This window comes from Hippopotamus amphibius, chromosome 4 (assembly GCF_030028045.1).
Source record: "Hippopotamus amphibius kiboko isolate mHipAmp2 chromosome 4, mHipAmp2.hap2, whole genome shotgun sequence".
Classification (NCBI taxonomy): domain Eukaryota; kingdom Metazoa; phylum Chordata; class Mammalia; order Artiodactyla; family Hippopotamidae; genus Hippopotamus; species Hippopotamus amphibius.
Genome location: NC_080189.1, coordinates 166,129,892 through 166,149,783, shown reverse-complemented (window position 1 = coordinate 166,149,783; position 19,892 = coordinate 166,129,892).

Below are 19,892 nucleotides of genomic sequence, written 5' to 3'. Positions count from 1 at the left end.
CCCCTCTCCATTCTGCAAGGCACTAATAATTCAAGGCTGCTGGTACAACTGATGTTTACTGAAGGTGAGCAATCAATGGTGAGTACTTACAGCACAAAAGAGGAAAAAACTTAAAACTGAACATCAGATATCCCTGTTTCTAAAGTTCATTACCCACACCCCACAGAAGGAATCCCTATTAAACATCTTTTTTGCTTAGCTCTAGCTTGAGTAAAGGAGACAATCCATCAAGTCTCCAAACTTACTGTCTCACTGCCAAGGGAGAACTGAAAACCTTAAAATCCCATCTTAGGTGGAAATTAAGGTCTAAAAGTTCAACACTCCTGAAAATCACCTAAACTGTCAGTCTCCTTTAATGAGAATCGCTCTATGACCCTCAATTTTTCAGTTTCTTCATTAAGGATACTGACAGAATTATCACCACCCAAAATCACAACCACCTGAACAATGCCTTCCAGTTCATGGTCTATGTGGGGAAGTGATTAAAATGAGTCACACAATTATTCCCCTGAGTTTTATCAACATGAATTGACTGTTTCAGGCTTGACAGCACCTTTTATCTGCCTCACAGACCCACTGAGTGAATGGCAGACCAAATAAGTTGAACAGAAGGATAATGAGTCTTTACTATACTTCATTGTATTATGCAAAGCAATTTTTAGTTCCACTCCATCACATCCTGTTATGGGCCCACTGAAGTATCTTTCCAAACCAAAGAGAATTATATCTTAGATCTCCAAAAAAAGAACTTACATAAACTCACAGTGTTTCTTCAGAGGTCTCAAAATTACAGATAATATTTTTCAGAAGGAGTTAAAATACATGTACTTTCCTTTCCAACACAGTTTAGGTCAACAGAAAAGAACAGGATAAAATCTACTCTCCACCTGTCAAGAGCAGACCCAGGGGTCAAGACTTTTCTCGCATCTCCCCCTGGCTCTCCTCCCCTCTCTTCTTTTCAGTAACAGGCAGAAAGTCCTAAGAGCCTAGACTAATCTGGTGGCAGTAGCAGAGAAAGGGACACACCTCAGAGACTGTGAGAGTTTCCAGTTATTTCTTCTCACATTGAACTCTTTTTTGAACAAACCCCTATTGCACATCTCTTCTACTGCCTTTAACACCAGTGTACTGCCTTTTAACATTTTATATTTATTAGGTTTATCCTCTTTATTAAAAAGTAATAATTAGTACTGCTTTCTCAGCATATCGCCAAAATGCACCAAAAGCAACATGAGTCAGCAAGCATGAATCAACGTGCAGTTGAATATGACTAAAATTCACTGTGTATTTTAGTAAGACTTTCTTGATGTAAATTCCTCTTTCCACCTCTGAGCCTCTGCAGTCTGGGAAGTCTTCTCTCTACCATTGCTTTTCCTTCTCTATGCAACTCAGAGGTTACTGCTGTTAGAAATGCTTCAAGAATGTTTACTTCTCCCAATGTGCTAGGCAGTCCAAAATTTATCTCTTAATTTCACTTTCTTAATACACATCTAATAAGGAGATGACAACTGCAATGAAGATACAAATGCTCAGTGCAAAGGATACAAGTATTTGGTGACCAGACTGAATGTTGGGGCAAAGGAGAAAGAATCAACAATTTAGAACTACTGAACCTGCATGTTTATCCTGTAAGCCTTCAAGTAGCCTATTAGAAACCTAATGTTTAAAAACAAAAACAAAAACCTTGCTATTTCTTTTGCTACCAAAATAACAAATAAGTTGTATACCAATATATTCTCTCCTGAGATTTTGAAATGACGAACTTAAAGTGTATCCAAGACATCAAGTTAAGGCTCAGTTTGGGAAAAGCGAAAAAAGTCTACGTGATTTGTCAAGAATAACATATAAGGACTTCCATGGTGGCGCACTGGTTAAGAATCTGCCTGCCAATGCAGGGGACACGGGTTTGATCCCTGGTCAGGGAAGATCCCGCATGCTGCAGAGCAACTAAGCCTGTGCTCTGTAACTACTGAGCCTGTGCTCTAGACCCCGTGAGCCACAACTACTGAAGCTCGTGTGCCCTAGAGCCCACAAGCCACAACTACTGAGTGTGCGCATCGCAACTACTGAAGTCCATATGCTCTAGGGCCCATGTGGCACAACTACTGAGCCTGCGTGCTGCATTACTGAAGTTTGCATGCCTAGAGCCTGTGCTCTGCAACAAGAGAAGCCACTGCAATGAGAAGTCCCTGCACGGCAAGGAAGAGTAACTCCTGCTCACGACAACTAGAGAAAGCCCACGTGCAGCAACAAAGATCCAATGCAGCCAAAATATAAAATAAAATAATAAAATTAAATTTAAAAAAAAACATAAAAAAGGCTCCAGTCAAGATTCAAGATGGTGGAATAGAAGAATGTGGAGCTCACCTCCTCCTACAAATACATCAAAAATACATCTACATCTGGAACAATGCTCACAGAATACCTAATGAACGCTGACAGAATTCCTCAGACACCCCAAATCACAAGAAAGATCTCCATGCAACCAGGTAGAATGAAAGAAAAGAAAAAAATCAGGACAGGACATGCGCCCCTGGGACAGAGCTATGCAAGAGGAAAGGTTCCTGCACCCTGGGAAGCCCTTTCACTGGCGGGACAGATAGGGCGCTTCAGAGGCCTGGCGGAGAGCGCAGCAGTCTGTTTGTGGCAGACAGAACAGAGAGACTTGCACAGATGGTCTCCATAGCCCTGCGCTCCTGGGCCTGAGATGTGTGTTCGCCGGTGTGGGTGGGGCCTGGGTGCTGAAACTCGGGCTTCAGAGGACAGACCTGGGGAGAGGACTGGAGTTGGCTGTGTGGAGACGGCGTGAAGGGGCTGGAGCGTCATACAGGCCACAACCAGAGGTGTATGCAGAAGCCTAGGCCCACCCTAAGAGCCAAGTGCCTTTGTTGAGGAGCGCGGACGGAAAGAGAGGGAGCCGCCATGACGGCCTCCTTCTCCGCGCTCTCCGCTCACCTGGCGCCACCTCTTGGAGTTCTGGGAGTGCGACAGGAGGTTGCCCACATGCGAAGGTGGGGCTGAAATCTGAGTTGTGCAGAGTTATGCCTCCACCACTGGCTTTGTAAACTCAGAGCCTATGGGATATCAGAGTGGTATACAGAATAATGGAAATCACTCAATCAGAACAGCAGACAGGAAACCAAATGAAAAAAGAAATGAAAGCCATATAAAAGAACTGTGGGATAACATAAAGCTTGCCAATCTACATATAATAGGGATTCCAGTAGAAGAAAGAGACAAGGGGATTGAAAATGCACTTGAAAAAATTATGGCTGAAGAAGGAAAGAGACATCCAGGTACAGGAAGCACTGAGGGCTCCAAACAAGATGAACCCAAACATATTATAATTAAAATGGCAAACGTTAACGATAAGGAGGATTCTAAAGGGCAGCAGGAGGCAAAGAGTTAATTACAAGGGACCCCCCCCCCCATAAAGCTATCAGCTGCCTTCTCTACAGAAACACTGCAGGCCAGAAGACAGTGGCAAAATATATTTAAAGTCCTGAAAGGAAAAAACCTGCAACCTAGGATACGCTACCCGGCAAGATTATCATTTAGAACAGAACAGATAAAGAAGTTCTCGGACAAGCAGATACTAAAAGAATACAACAATACTAAATCTATACTAAAAGAAATATTGAAAGATCTGTAAATAGAAGGAAAGCAAGAATCTATAGGAAAGAGAAAACCATAATTGGAAAGCAAATCACTGAAATAAACCAGTATTCAGATTTTTAAAAAAAGTCAAAAAATTTCTGTGAAAGTGATGGTAAGCACAGCAAACAGCGAAAGGATGAACATGCAGATATGAAAGAGGACGTCCAAATCATAAAATGTGGGGACAAGAGTAAGAAAATGAAGATTCTTTTTTTAGAATATATTTAAGCCTATTTGACTAACATTGTAAAGCAAGTAGATATAGGAAGGGGTTAACATACTTGAAAACGGGGTAACCACAGACCAAAAACACAACAGATTCACAAAAGCCAAAAAAAAAAAAAAAAAAAAAACCCACACAAAAGCATAATACAAAAAAAAATCATCACACCACAAAAGGAAAAACAAAATGAAACAAGGAAGAAACAAAATCAACTGGAAAACAAGGTCTAAGCTATGTGGGATCTTTATAAAGTCAAAGAGATAGTAGGGACAACCTATAGGGTAGGTAACTTGTGACTATCAATTAGCACAACAGGTGAAAATCATAAGACTTATCAACTCCATTTCTAAGAATCCACCCTACGAAGATAGTAACAAAAATATATAAATCGGCATGCACAAGAATACTGTTGTTGCAGTGATATTTAAAATAGCAAAAAAAAAGAGTCTAATTGCACTTGCAAGTGGACAGTTAAATAAATTATTGTATATTCATACTATGAAATTCCATGCAGCCACTAAAACCACCTGAGTCAGTTTGAAATTTACTAGCCTAGAAAGAGGTATGTGATAGACTGGGTCTATGAAAAAAGCAAGTTGCACATAAAATTTAAAGCATGATTCCATTTTTGTATTTACTTATCTAGAGATAGGCATGATTGAGAGGTGCTGAGCAGAGACAGGAACACAGGAGTTTCACTTGTATTTTCTATAATTTTTATTTGATTGTTTTGGTAATTTAACTTCTGTCATTTTGTTGTCTCCCCCCCCACCCCATAAAGTATTTTTTAAATGTTATGATTGGCTAAGGTTAAAATTCAGAGGGCTAAATATGGAGACTAAAAACATACTGAGACTTTCAAAATGGTCTGTATTTGATAATCATCCAGTCAGTTTTTAAAAGTCAGACAGAAATTCTGATTTGATTTTTTAAGCCAATATTGGAATGATGAAATTACATCAAGGTCACTGAACTGAGGCTATGTTTGGTATTCTGTAACTATTGCATTAAAAAGGAAAAATAAAAGCAAAGGAAGAAAGGGAGACTATGAGAAGAGAAGGGAGGGAGAAGGAAGTTAAGGGGAAAAGGGGAGAGAGAGAAGGGATTTGGACTTGATTGCATTGTCATTTGCTAAAATTAGAAAGAATTAAGAAGCAAATATGTGACAAATTCTATCATTTGAAAGTAAACCACTGTTAGTGATAAATGTCACTAAGCAGGCAACAAAATATATGCAGAGGAAATGAAACACCACTCTAGGGACTGTGGTTTCTATCTGGGCTTAGGTGTATTTTGCCATCCTGTGGCCAAATAATAATACTGATTTTTCTCACACAGTACAATATATGTGAAGCCTGAAAACTTATCATTTTGAGGCTTAATGAGGAATGGTAATGCATTCTACACTTCACAAATGAGCAATTATAACTATTGACTAGAGATTTATATAAAGCTTCAGTTTTAAATAATCTGAGTCATTTCAGGAAAGTGATGATTTTCAACTGATGTAGAAACAGAGAAATCAGTTATTCAAATGATCTATCCTCAAGAACTGGTATTACAAAATGTACTTATCTAGAGTGTAGTATGTGTTTTATCTCTAACTTGGAATTACTTTCTTCTTTGATTCTAATTTTACAGATGGAAAAAACTTACATGTTCAAAAGATAGATATGAGCTTGCTTAACTGGTGAACTCAATTCAGAAGTGTGTTCTAATTTTTGTTCCACTCCACTGCTTAACATGACACAGACAAAATAGAAACCATTTAATTTTCAGGACCATCAATATTATTACTACTATTATTGTCTCTAATCTTTATGGAGGACCTACTTTGTGCCAATCACTGTGCTAAGGGGCTTTACGTTTATGATTTTTTTTTAAGATTTTTTTGATGTGGACCATTTTTAAAGTCTTTATTAAATTTGTTACAATGTTGCTTCTGTTTTATGTTTTGGTTTTTTGGCCTGGAGGCACATGTGGTCTTCGCTCCCTGACCAGGGGTGGAACCCACACTCCCTGCATTAGAAGGTGAAGTCTTATCCACTGGACCACTAGGGAAGTCCCCTGTATTATCTCTTAATTCTTCCACAACTCTCTAAAGTAGACAGAGTTACAAACATTACCTAACTGCCATCTTACAGGTGAGGTAACTTGCCTATGACTGGAATAAGGACAAGCATCTTGGTCTGATTACAAAATTCATGCTCTTGGGTACTGCTATACCACTATCCCTGTCAACATACACGGCCTCTTCCAATTTATTGTGCAATGACATTGGCACAGGCCCAATTTATTATACACAATGGGAGTTATACCACTGGTCCATTAGGTAAAATCGAAAGACTTCCACTTCCCAATGTTCTACCACTAAAAATAGTCACCCTCCATTTTCTTGTTTTATGAAAGCATTTAAAATATAAAGTTAGACAGAAATGTTCTGATTATAGAGACTCTTGCTAGAAAAATGACCATTCTCCCCAAATTCAATCACTGAGTAAGTGCTATTTGGAATGGGAAATGGATGATTTTCAACTAATGTAGAAACAGAGAAATCAGTTATTTAAATGATTTAATAAATGCTGTTTGATGATGCTTTTACAAAGGCAATTACATTTAATTGGGACAAAATCTCACTTTCAAGTCTCAAATTTTGTATATGTTATAGTTTCTTCTCCCAAATGAAGTTTAACACATATGTAATTAGCATAATTTGGCAAGCTTAAGGACCAACACAGTTTGATTCAAAACTTTCACATCCTCCTGGATTGACAGCTTCTTATTTCTAAGACAGGTGGAAAGAGCCTTGAACCTGGACCTCTAAAATTTCATGAGTAAACAGCTATATAACCTTGGACAAGTCACTGCTTAACGTGAGTCTCAGTTTCCTATCCATAACAAAGGGATAATATTACTCATCTCCTTGGACCATTACAAGTTTTAAAGGAGGTACCATTTGATTAAATCTTTTAGACTAGATATATTATTATTATTATTATTTCTTCTCAACTTGGCAGGAAACACAAAACAGCAAATTCCTCACCTTTTTTAATCTTCATTTTTCCTGTTTAAACATCTTTTCCTTTTGCCTACTGGCTATCTCCTTATTTTGAAGAAACATTCTACATTAACGCAGACCCTTGTTCTCAAGAAGGTACTTGAACTGCACTCTTGATTTTCTCCCAGAAAACGCTGTTAAATCAAAGCCCAGCCCTCAGTATTTATGCAAATTCCTTACTTCCATTATGGCCTGGAATCTACAATAATCTTTCTGCCACTGTTCCTTTTATAATCTCTACCATCTTTACTATCAGAGGAAGATAGGAGAAGAACTGAAACTGGCCCATCTAGTCCCAGTTTCTGTAATAATTCTCTAAGATACAGTCTGTAGATTAACTCAGATTTAATTTGTCTGCTATATTTTATTAGAAAATCATCTGTAGAATTAGCCTTCATATTAGAAGCCTCTATCAAGTTGAAGGTATGAGTAAGAAGGTAAAGTTGGTAGGTAAATCAAAGATAACTTGGCCATTAGAAGAATATTTTTATAAAAACATCTGAATAAGCATCTTACTTTTTACCATTTTTAACTGACCCAAATCACAGCTGTTCAACTTGTAAATCAAGATAAGGCATATGTAGCTGAGATCCAAGAATCAGAGAAAAAGGAAACCCATGTAATTAAGCACAATGTTTAATATTAATTACATTTATAACAATACCCACCAGGCCTTCTTGGGACTACCAACTGTCTTTCCACCAGAAGACAAGTTGTATGGATAGAGAACAGTTACTGATTGTAAATAAGGATTGATTGGGCTTATTTTTAACTTTTTAATGGAAACTTTCATTTAATTCAATAACTTTAATTTCATCAAATAGCCGGTAAGTGTTCGAATTTCCAATTGTCTTGTAATTGTCATCTTTCTTTTAGTTTGTTTGAATTAGGATCTAAATAAGTTCCAAATATTGTGACTGACTGATGTCTCTTAAGTGTCTTACTCTGTAGGTTCCTCTCTCTTTCTGAATTTATTTGTTGAAGAAATTACATCATTTATCCTGTAGCTTCCTAGGGTCTGGTTTTTGCTGATTGCATTTCTGATAATATAGTTTAAAATGTCCCAGCAACCTCTGTATTTTTTGCACATTGTCAGTTGGATATAGACACTTGATCACATTCAGGGTTTAAATTTTGGGGTGGTGGGGGGTGTGGATAAGACACATTGCCTTATTGCCTTACAGGCACGTTCTTCATCAAGAAGCACATCATATCTAGGTATTTCTCTTTTTATGATGTTGGCAGATGTCAGTGCTTAACACCTCCATCTCAATTCATTAGATGCTGCAAAATGGTGATATTCTATTATTCCTTATTCACTTATTAGCTGCAAGACTCCTTCAAAAAGAAACTTCCTCTTATCTACTGTATTAGTTTCCTGAGGTTTTTGTAATAATAAATAACCACAAATGTGCTGGCTTAAAAACAACAGAAACTTATTCTCTCACAGTTCTGGAGGCTAAAGTCCAAAACAAAAATGTTGGCAGGGCCATACTCCCACCAGATGCGCCAAGGGAGAATCTGATCTTTGTCTCTTCCAGCTTTTGGTGGCTGTTGGCATTCCTTGTTGCTGCACTGCTCCAACTTCTTCCACTAGGATTACATTTCCTTTCTCTTCTGTTTGTTCACCTCTCTGTCTCTTATCAAGACACCTGTCAATGAATTTAGGGCCTACCACGATGATCTAGGTAATGATCTCATCACAAAATCCTTAACTTAATTATACCTGCAAAGACCCTTTTTCCAAATAAGTAACATTCACAGTTTCTGAGGATTAGAACATAGACATATATTTTGGTGGGGGAGGGGCCTACCATTCAAACTACTACATCCACTATTCGATCCTTGGTGGTACAATTCATGTAGGAAAGGCTGGAAATGCTTGATTATTTTTCTTTATTTACCAATCTTCAAAATAATGGGTTGTTTCCCTACCATTCTCTAATGGTGACCAACCAGAATTCTTATGTTTTGTTTTCTAGCAGCATTATAAATTAATGGATTTAAATATTTGATGCAGTTCAACTTGCTGCAAGTACTGTCCTACTGATACTCAAAGTGTCTCATCTTTGGCCAGTGGGAGCCTCTTCATGTTGGCTCCTGAATTCTTTTGACATGACACTAGTAGTCTCTGATATCTTCTGTTATGAACTGAATTATGTCCTCCCCAAGAGATATACTGAAATCCTAACCCCTAATCCTAATCCCAGTACCTTAGAAAGTGACCTTACTTAGAAATAGTGTCTTATCAGAGGCAGTCAAGTTAAAATGAGATCATCAGGATAAGCCTTAATCCAGTATGATTGGTATCCTTATAAAAACGGGAAATCTGGACACAGAGAGACATGCACAGAGGAAAACAATGTAAAAACACAGTGAGAATGCTATGTAAAGACGGAGACAGAGGATTGGAGTGATGTGATCCCAGGCAAGGAATTCCAAGGGTTGCTGGCCACCACTAGAAGCTGGGAAGAGGCAAGGAAAGATTCTACCCAGAGTGTCAGAGCATGACCCTGCTGACACCTTGAGTTCAGATTTACAGCTCCCAGAACTATGAGGCAATAAATTTCTACTGTTTTAAGTCACCCAGTTTGTGACACTTTGTTACAACAGCCCTAGGAAACTAATACACTTTCATGCTATCTGAATGAAAAGATATTCTAGATTCATTTTGTATTAGGTAGGGCAATAACAGGCAATTCATTTGGTTTAAATTAACATTTTTCTTGCCCCAGTCCTAGAGTCAGAAATATTTCCAAGAAGCTCTGATTCCCCTCAGTGGAAAATGGTACTTGAAGATCAAAATCTAGGAGCTAGTAGTGCTCATGCCTACTGGGCTGATCAACAGTGAGCTGTTTAGGCTTTTTCAGAACGATGTATTCAATATATTTTTAAGTTAAAATGCAATGAGTTTGGGTTTTGTTGCTTAAAAAAAAAAAAAGACATTTCCTGCTTTTGACCTACAATCAGAATAAGATATTTCTCCAAGGAGCACTGGTCTTAAAGTACCATAATCTAGGTACTAGGGGATACTCATTGCTAATGGGTTGGCTATTGTTTCTAGGCCTTTACAGAGCAAGGGAGAAAAATTTAAGACAAAATACACCATTCACTTTTAATTCAAATTCAGGACTACAGAATTTTCACTTATCTTCTTCTATCTTAATTTCATTTCTCCTATGTTGGGAATCCCACTTCTCAAGAATGATTGGGATGGTATAATTAGAACATCATATAATTACTCACGTTCTGTATCCCACATATCACATTAAAAAAAAATACATATACAATATTACCACCATCAATAAAAATACTAAAACAGTGAAAAAATACTTTTGATATTTTCGTCCTTAAAGAATATCCCAGGGGCTTCCTAGGTGGCGCAGTGGTTAAGGATCCGCTTGCCAATGCAGGGGACACGGGTTCGATCCCTGCTCCAGGAAGATCCCACATGCCGCAGAGCAACTAAGCCTGTGTGCCAAAACAAAACAAAACAAAACAAAAAAAAGAATATCCCACTACAGATATATAGTCTAATTACTGTGTTTTACAGTCACCTGAAAAATTTCCTCTCTGTTATGTGTTATATGTTATAACATATAGGTTATAACCTATATACTGTTAGGTTAATTTTGCTTCATTTTATTTTCAATTTTGGGATTTCTTTACCAAAGTTAATTTTGTTTTATAACTAAGTGAAATATCTGTTTCCAGAGTCAAGTCTAAACAATAAAGTATATTTGAATAAGTCTAGCTTCTATTCCTGTCTCCTACACACTCTTTTCTCCTTGTCCTTATAGGTAACTTTATTTTAAAAACATTATGGCTTATCTCTCCTCTAATTTTTAATATAAGCAAGCATATGTGTACACATTTTTATAGTTCCTCTTTTCTTAAATGGTAGCATACAAAGAACACTTTGCTTTTTTCACTTAATACTAGATCCTGAAGCTCACTCCACAGTGGTATGTAGAGATGTTCCTCATTCCTTGTTATTGTTGCATAGTAATCTACTGTTTCCTCATCCAATCTCCTTACATGCACATGTAGGGGTATTTCCATTCTTTTAATGTTACAATTAGTCTCACAATGAATATTCCTGAGTATACATCTTTCCATATTTTGCCATTATATCTGTGGGACAGAGTCCTAAAACTGGTTTGCAAATGGGCAAACTCACATGTAATTTTGCTGGATATAATCGGATATATGTGTAACTAAGCAACCTGATGAATTCCAACCTATAAATTATCATCCACATTAAGGAGTTTTAACTCATGATAGCATATAAATTATTATATTTAGTAGTTACATACAAAAGGTGATGTATTCACCACTTGAAGTATCACAATTTTTGTGGAAAATTAATCACTGACCATTGGCATCATTATTAAAGTCTAATGGTAGTGTTCTACAAAGTGAGTTAAAAAGACCTTGCCCATTTTGATGTTTTTGATGTAGCTGTTATACACTTACCATAAATAATAATAATAAAAAAAACACCCAATACTTATTAAAGCACCTTCTAGTAACTTTGATCTTCCCAACAATCATATGTGGTGGTTTTTATCCCATCTTATCAACACAGAGAGGCTTAGTTACTTCAGAAGGTCACACAGTAATAACAGTCAAGTGTGATTCCACAGACTCTGCACTCTGTTTATTCTAAGTTAGTTTATTTGCACTAAGCCACCACAAACTGCCTTATATATTGGTATACAGAAGCTGCAAGTTAGTTGCTGTTTTAGGGTATGGAATAGCAATTTCAAACTATAAGTTAGAAGGGAGGAAGAGAACACGTATAAAAGTGATTTGTGTGGTCACAAATTTCTTCTTATACAATAGATCAAAAATTACCTCATGTGACTATCAACACGTTTTTTTGGTAAAAGCCTAAAAATTAGGTGAAAGCTTCTCTGCAGAAACTGCTGGCCAGAAGGGAGTGGCATGATATAGTCAAAGTCCTGAAAGGGAAAGACCTGCAACCTAGAATACTCTACACAGCAAAATATTTAAAACAGAAGAATTTAGAATTTAGAATAGAGAGATAAAGAATTTCTCAGACAAGCAAAAACTAAAGAATTCAGTAGTACTATACCAAGTCTAAAAGAAATAGTGAAAGCTCTTCACTAAATAGAAGAGAATCAAGAATCTATTAGAAAGGGGAAAATACAGCAGGAAAGGCAAAAATATAAAAGGATTAAAGATCACTTAAATAAGTCAGTACATAGATTAAAAAACAATCAACAGCAAAAGGAAAAGCATAAAATGTAAAAGAGAGTATCAAAAATCACAAAATGTGGGGAAGGGGAGTATAAAAATGTAGATCTTTTTGGGACTTCCCTGGTGGCCCGGTGGCTGAGACTTCACCTTCCAATGAAGGGGGTGTGGGTTTGATCCCCAGCTGGGGAGTTAAGATCCCACACGCCTCATGGCCAAAAAACCAAAATATAGAACAAAAGCAATGTTGTAACAAATTCAATAAAGACTTTAAAAATGGTCCAAATCAAAAAAAACAAAAAACAAAAACAAACAAAAAAAAACCTAAAAAAGGACTTCCTAGGTGGCGCAGAGGTTGGGAATCTGCCTGCCAATGCAGGGGACAAGGGTTCGAGCCCTGCTCTGGGACGATTCCACATGCCACGGAGCAACTAAGCCCGTGCGCCACAACTATTGAGCCTGTGCTCTAGAGCCCGTGAGCCACAACTATTGAGCCCGTGTGCTGCAACTACTGAAGCCCATGCGCCTAGAGTCCGTGCTCCACAACAAGAGAAGCCACTACAATGAGGAGCCCGCGCACCACAATGAAGAGTAGCCCCTGCTCACAGCAACTAGAGAAAGCCTGTGTGCAGCAACGAAGACCCAACACAGCCAATAAATAAATAAAATAAATAAATAAATTTATAAAAAAAAAAAACCTAAAAAAACCCACCATCACCAACAACAAAAAATGTGGATCTTTTAGAATGTGCTTGAACTTGTATAATTATCAGTTTAAGGCAAGTAGATATAGTTATGAGTCAACATACTTGAACTCCATGGTAACCACAAATCAAAACATACAACAGATTCACAAAAAACAAAAAGAACTCAAAAAGACGATAAAAGAAAATCGTCAAACCATTAAAGCAAAAACAAAAAGAAAAGAGTAAAGAAGAACTACAAAAACAACTGGAAAACAAGGTTTAAAAAGGCAATAAGCATATACCTATCAATAATTACTTTCAATGTTGATAGACTACATGTTCCAATCAAAAGACAGAGTGGCATACTGGATAAAAACAAAACAAAACAAAACAAGAATATGTTGCCTACGAGAGACTCATTTCAGGGTGAAAGGCACATAGAGACAAAGTGAGGAGATGGAAACAGATATCTCAAGCAGATGGAGACAACTAGAAAGTGGGGGGTTGCAATACTCATATCAGCAAAATTGAGCTTAGAACAAAGAACATAAAGAAAAACAAAGCACAGTAAATAATGATAAATGGATCAATACAATAAAGGGGTATTACACTTGTTAACATATATGCATCCAATACAAGAGCACCTAGATATATAAAACAAATACTAACAGGCATAAAAGGAGAAATTGATAGGAATACAATACTAGTATGAGACTTTAACATGCCACTGACATCAATGAACAGATCATCCAGACAGAAAATCAATAAAGCAACAGAGGTTCTAAGTGACACAATATACCAGTTGGACTTAATTGACATCTACAGAACACTATACCCCCCAAAACCAGAATACACATTCTTTTCAAGCATACATGGAACCATCTCTAAGACCACATACTAGGTTACAAAACAAGCCTCAACAAATTTAAGAGAGTAGAACTTACTTCAAGCATCTTTTCTGACCACAATGGTATGATACTAGAAATCAACCACAGAAAAAAAAATAGGGAAAGAACAAACATATGGAGATTAAACAACATGCTACTAAAAAACTAACGGTTCAATGATGAAACCAAATAAGAATTCAAAAAATATCTCAAGACAAAAAAAAAAATGAAAACACAACCTCACAAAATCTATGGTACTCAACAAAAGCAGTGCCAAGAGGGAAGTTCATAGTAATACAGGCCTTCCCCAAGGAACAAGAAAAGTCTCAAACAACTTAATCTACCACCTAGAAGAATTAAAAAAGAAGAACAAACAAAACCTAAAGTCAGGAGAAGGACGGAAATAATAAAGGTCAGAGAGGAAATAAATAAAACAGAGATTAGAAAAATAGAAAAGATCAATAAAAGACCAATAAAACCGGTTTCTTTGAAAAGATAAATAAAATCGACAAACCTCTAGCCAGGCTCACCAAGAAGAAAAGAGAGAGGACCCAAATAAACAAAATAAGAGGAGATATAACAAGAGATACCAGAGAAACACAAATAGAAATCATAAAAGAATACTATAAAGTTATATGCCAATATATTTGACAACCTATAAGAAATGGACAAGTTTCTAGAAACATACAGCCTGCCAGAACTGAGTTAAGAAGAAACATAATTTGAACAGACTGATTACTACAAGTGAAATAGAATCTGTAAAAAACAACAAAAACCCAATACAAACAGAAGTCCAGGACCAGACAGCTTCACTGGGGAATTTTACCAAACAAAGAAGAACTTATTATCTCAAACTATTCCAAAAAATTGAAAAGGAGGGAATACTCCCAAATTCATTTCATGAAGCCACCATCACCCTGACACCAAAACCTTACGAAGACACTATAAAAAAAAAAAGAGAGAGAGAGAGAATTATATCTTTGATGAATATATATGTAAAAATCCTCAACCAAGTATTAGCAAACCTAGCCCAACAATACATAAAAAGGATCATACATCAAGATGAAGTTAGATTCATTCCAGGGTTACAAGGATGGTTCAACATACGCAATTCAATCAATGTGATGTATCACATTAACAAAAGGAAAGACAAAAACCACATGATTATCTCAATAGACACAGAAAAAGTGTTTGACACAATTCAGCAACCATTCATGATAAAAACTGTCACCAGAGTGGGTACAGAGGTAACATATCTCAACATACTAAAAGCTATTTATGACAAACCCACAGCCAACATAATATTCAATGAGGAAAAGCTGAAAGCCTTACTACCAAATTCAGGAACAAGACAAGGATGCCCACTCTCACTACTTCTATTCAATATGATATTGGAAGTCCTAGCCACAGCAATCAGACAAGAAAAAGAAACAAAAGGCATCCAAATTAGAAGGGAAGAGGTAAAACTGTCACTATTTGCAGAAGACATGATACTCTATATATAGAATCCTAACGTCTCCACACAAAAACCATTAGAAGTAATAAATGAATTCAAGGTAGCAGGATACAAGATTAATATACAGAAATCAGTTGCATTTCTTTATACTAGCAATAAAATATCAGAAAAAGAAAGTAAGAAAACAATCCTGTTTAAAATCACATCAAAAAATATTTAGGAATAAACTTAACCAAGGAAGTGGCTATATGTTAAAACTATAAGACACTGATTAAAAAAAAAACTTATTTAGAGAAATGGAAAGATATCCCATGCTCTTGGGCTGGAAGAATTAATATTGTTAAAATGGGCATACTACCAAAAGCAAACTACAGATCTAATGCAATCACTATCAAAATACCCAAGATATTTTTCACAGAACTAAAACAAATAATGCTAAAATTTATATGGAATGACAAAAGACCCAGAATTGCCAAAACAATCCTGAGGAAAAAGAATAAAGCTGAAAACATAATCCTTGCAAACTTCAGACAATACTACAAAGTCAGAGTAATCAAAACAGCATGATACTGGCACAAAAGACAGATACATCAATGGAACACAATAGATAGCCCTGAAATAAACCCACACATCTATTAATCTGGAACAAAGAATATAAAAGAATACACAATGGAGAAAAGACAGTCTCTTCAACAAGTGGTGTTAGGCAAGCAGAACAGCTACATGGAAATCAATGAAATTGTGACACTCCCTCACACCATATACAAAATAAACTCAAATTGGTTTAAAGACCTAAATATAAGACATGCCACCATAAAACTCATACAACATAGGCAAAACATTCTTGAACATACATGGTAACAATATTTACTTAGATTGATCTCCCAAGGGAAAAGAAATAAAAGCCAAAATAAACAAACAGGACCTAATTAAATTTAAAAGCTTTTACACAGCAAAGGAAACCATTAATGAAATGAAAAGACAACCTACAGAATGTGAGAAAATATTTGCAAACAATGCCATCAACAAGGAGTTAAGACCCAAAATATACAAACAGCTCATATAACTCAATATCAAAAAAAAATTCAATCAAAAAATTGGCAGAAGATCTACACAAACATTTCTTCAAAGAAGACATAAAGATGGCCAACAGGCATATAAAAAGATGCTCAACATCCTTTGTATATGTATGGGTGTATATGTATGGGTGTATATGTGTGGGTGTATGTGTGTGTGTATGTATAGATAAGTAGATATATATCTCTATACATAAATATATATCTATATATTATATATGACTGAATATTACTCAGCCATAAAAAAATGAAATATCACCATTTGCAGCAACATAGATGGACCTAGAGAATATTATACTTAATGAAGTAAGTCAGAAAGAGAAAGACAAGTATTATATATTACTTATATGTGGGATCTAAAAAATAATCCGAATTGAATCTATATACAAAACAGAAACAGACAGCCATAGAAAACAAACTAGTGGTTACCAAAGGGTAAAGGGAGGGTGGAGAGAGGAATTAGTATGGGATTATCAGATACAAACTACTATACATAAAATAGATAAGCAACAAGGGTTTACTGTATAGCACCAGGAACTATATTCAATATCTTATAATAACCTATAATGGAAAAAATTTGAAAAAAATACATATATATAACTGAATCACTTTGCTGTACACCTGAAACTAACACAATGTTGTAAATCAACTATACTTCAAATAAAAATTAAGTGAAACCTGAATATAATTTTATTTGGTAGAACTGAAATATATCAGAGCTTTTTATATCTCAAATGAATGCTGTAATTATGCAGTACACTTTACAATAAGACTTTCATTAGGATTAGCGAGTTTGAGATATAAGATCTTCCTCTCAACTTCTGTATCCTCCAAAAGAACCTAACAGTACTGAACATACAAGGGCTGTATGATGCCTATACATGCCACATCCTTTGCTTTATTTATTTGTTTATTATTATTTAAGAACATGAAAGCTAAAGGGAAATTATATAATGAGGTTTTAGTTTAAGCCAATGAGCAGTCTTTTTAGATTTTCTTCTTCCTTGGCATTGTTGCTTGCTAGTCATTTGCACAGTAAAAAACATTTATTTATTTAAATTCTTTATTGAATTTGTTACAGTATTGCTTCCGTTTTATGGTTTAATTTTACAGCCACAAGGCACGTGGGATCTTAGCTCCCCAACCAGGGATCCCCTGCATTGGAAGGCAAAGTCTTAACCACTGGACCACCAGGGAAGTCCCACAGTAAAACATTTATATGTTTGGACATATTAAGGTTTGATGTCATTTTGTTTATGGTATATTAAAATTTATGCATTGAGTTTTTCCTTTTCTTCCTTTGTTTGACAGCTACCCAGTGTTAGGCAGAATGTTAATATTAAAAGAAAGAAGTAACTTTTTATCCTCAACGTAAAACATTTTGAAGTTAAAAAAAAATTCACCTAGAAGTACTATTATGTAACTACCTAAGTATATGATTGTTACAAAGTATGAGTTCACAAATTGAAAATCCAGTATACATGTTTCATATCTGGTATAAGGAGCTGCTACAATCAGAAAAGTTATTTAAGCTTTTAAACATAAAGAAGAAAAAGTTTAGATACAAACAATTTAAACATGATGCTAAATCCAGTCTTACATGGGAGGTTTTCTGTTGACAAATTTTCAGTTTGTGAATTCAAGCACTGCAGCCTCCAAATTATTCAGACCTACCATTTTGGTACAAGATCAGAAAATGTCTCTTTCGAAAACTAAACTGGCTGACACACACATATCGTGAATTGAAGGCATATTATAGCTAAATGAAGACTGAAAAACAATTAATTGGAATGGAATCCATGATTGGTAGTTACTTAAATACTAGCCATTGTGAAGGGAAGAGACCTGGGTAAATATTAATCTAGGTATTGTTGTAATTTAGTGTGTAAAGACAGGCTGATGCAGGGCCTCCAGAGAGTTTGAAGGTCTTAAATAGAGGCCTGGACTGGGTTTTCTGTCTTTTTAATTAGTAACTCTATCATTTTATAGGTCTGACCCAATCAGAGAATACCTGCATCAATCCCTTTAGGAATAATTCTGTGGAGAGTAAATCTCATAAATTCTTCCCCAAGTCCTGGTTGCAGCGATCTTGATTTTAACTGACGGCAACACACTCCATCGTTCAGTTAAGAATACGAAGTGGTAGGGAAAAAAATGAGGGATTCCACGTGCAAACAGTAGTACTTATATAAGGAGGTAAAAAATCCTCTTAAAATAGTAAGAAATGAAAAGTACTGGTTAGTATAATTTTTTGGACTAATGGTCACCCGACTCTTAAGTGAATTACAAATGTTCATGGAATCGTAATTTTATATAATATATAAAGAACATTATGATTTCCTGTGATTTTTTTTTTCTTTCGATGCTGCTAAACAGGCAACTGTGCAGTGAGCTGAGAAGCAACTGATCTTCCTCAACTGTGGTTTCAGAGGCACAAAAGTTTGACATTTTGTTTTGCTTTGCCTTTTGAGGATAGACTCCCTCACTTGCCCAGACTACATTCCATGTCTCTGGAAATTCCTAGGGACAAGAAAATTAGATACTGGGAGTTCTGCCTTCTGAACAGAGCATTCTCTGTTCTGCTTGAAATGTTGATATCAAGGGGGGATTAGCTTGGGCAGAGCACGTCAAACACCTACTGAGTCGCACTCCAAGACATGCACATTTTCTGCCCCTTTCGCAGCGAGAGGTGGGTCAAAGGCCAAGTATTTGAGACGTTAGTATGTCCTGACCACGTGGATTCACTGCATTTAGGCACCATGTTTAAAAACCGGGAAAAATTGTGCGGTCATAATCCCGGTGATCAGTGTTTCGGGTTTGGGGAGAGGGGAGCTGGCATTTCCACCACTTTGAAAAGTCATTTGAAAGCACGTGGGATAGTAGAGGCTGGACCTTTGGGGAACTTAAACCAGAGACTTCGTAGCTGTACTGGTGGAGACAACTCACACGGCTTCAGTTGTTATTAAATCTGAAATGTGATAACGGGGCGCCCAAACCAGCTTTCATCCTTTTTAGGAACTCGTACACAATTTCGCAAGCTAAAGGCTCACCCTAGGGGACAGGAGCCTCTGAACCCGGAACCTGAGTTTAGCTCCTGCTCGCAGATGACTCCGCATTCGAAATCGCCCTCAGTCCATGCGGGCCAGGGGCCGGAAGCTGGACCACGTGACCAGCCCTCCTCCGCGGCCATTCCTAGCGGGGCAACAGCCAGCGCCCCTTCCACATTTCCTAGCCCCCTCCAGCGCGCGACGGCGCGTACACGCCCGACAGGAGGCGGTGCCAGCTAGCTTTGGACTCCTGTGTCACCAGAACTCACGCTTTTTTCCAGCAGTGCTTAGCAAGTTCCTCACCGCAAAGCAGGTGCCGGGGACTTCCGCCTGGGTGCCGACCACGTGATCACGCGAGACTTGTGGAGGCGGCGATCCGACTTCACTACCTTAAGTCCCACGGCTCCTCCCTCACAACACCCTTCGCGGCGCGTGACAACGCGGCCCGCAGCGGCCTCCGCCCCGGCGCGCCTGCGCACGCGGCTCTCGCGGTGTCTCGCGCTCAGCCCCGCCCACCTCTGCCCCCGCCCTTTCCGCCCCTCCCTCCCCCTCCGCCCTGTCTCTCGGCGGCAGCGGCGGCAG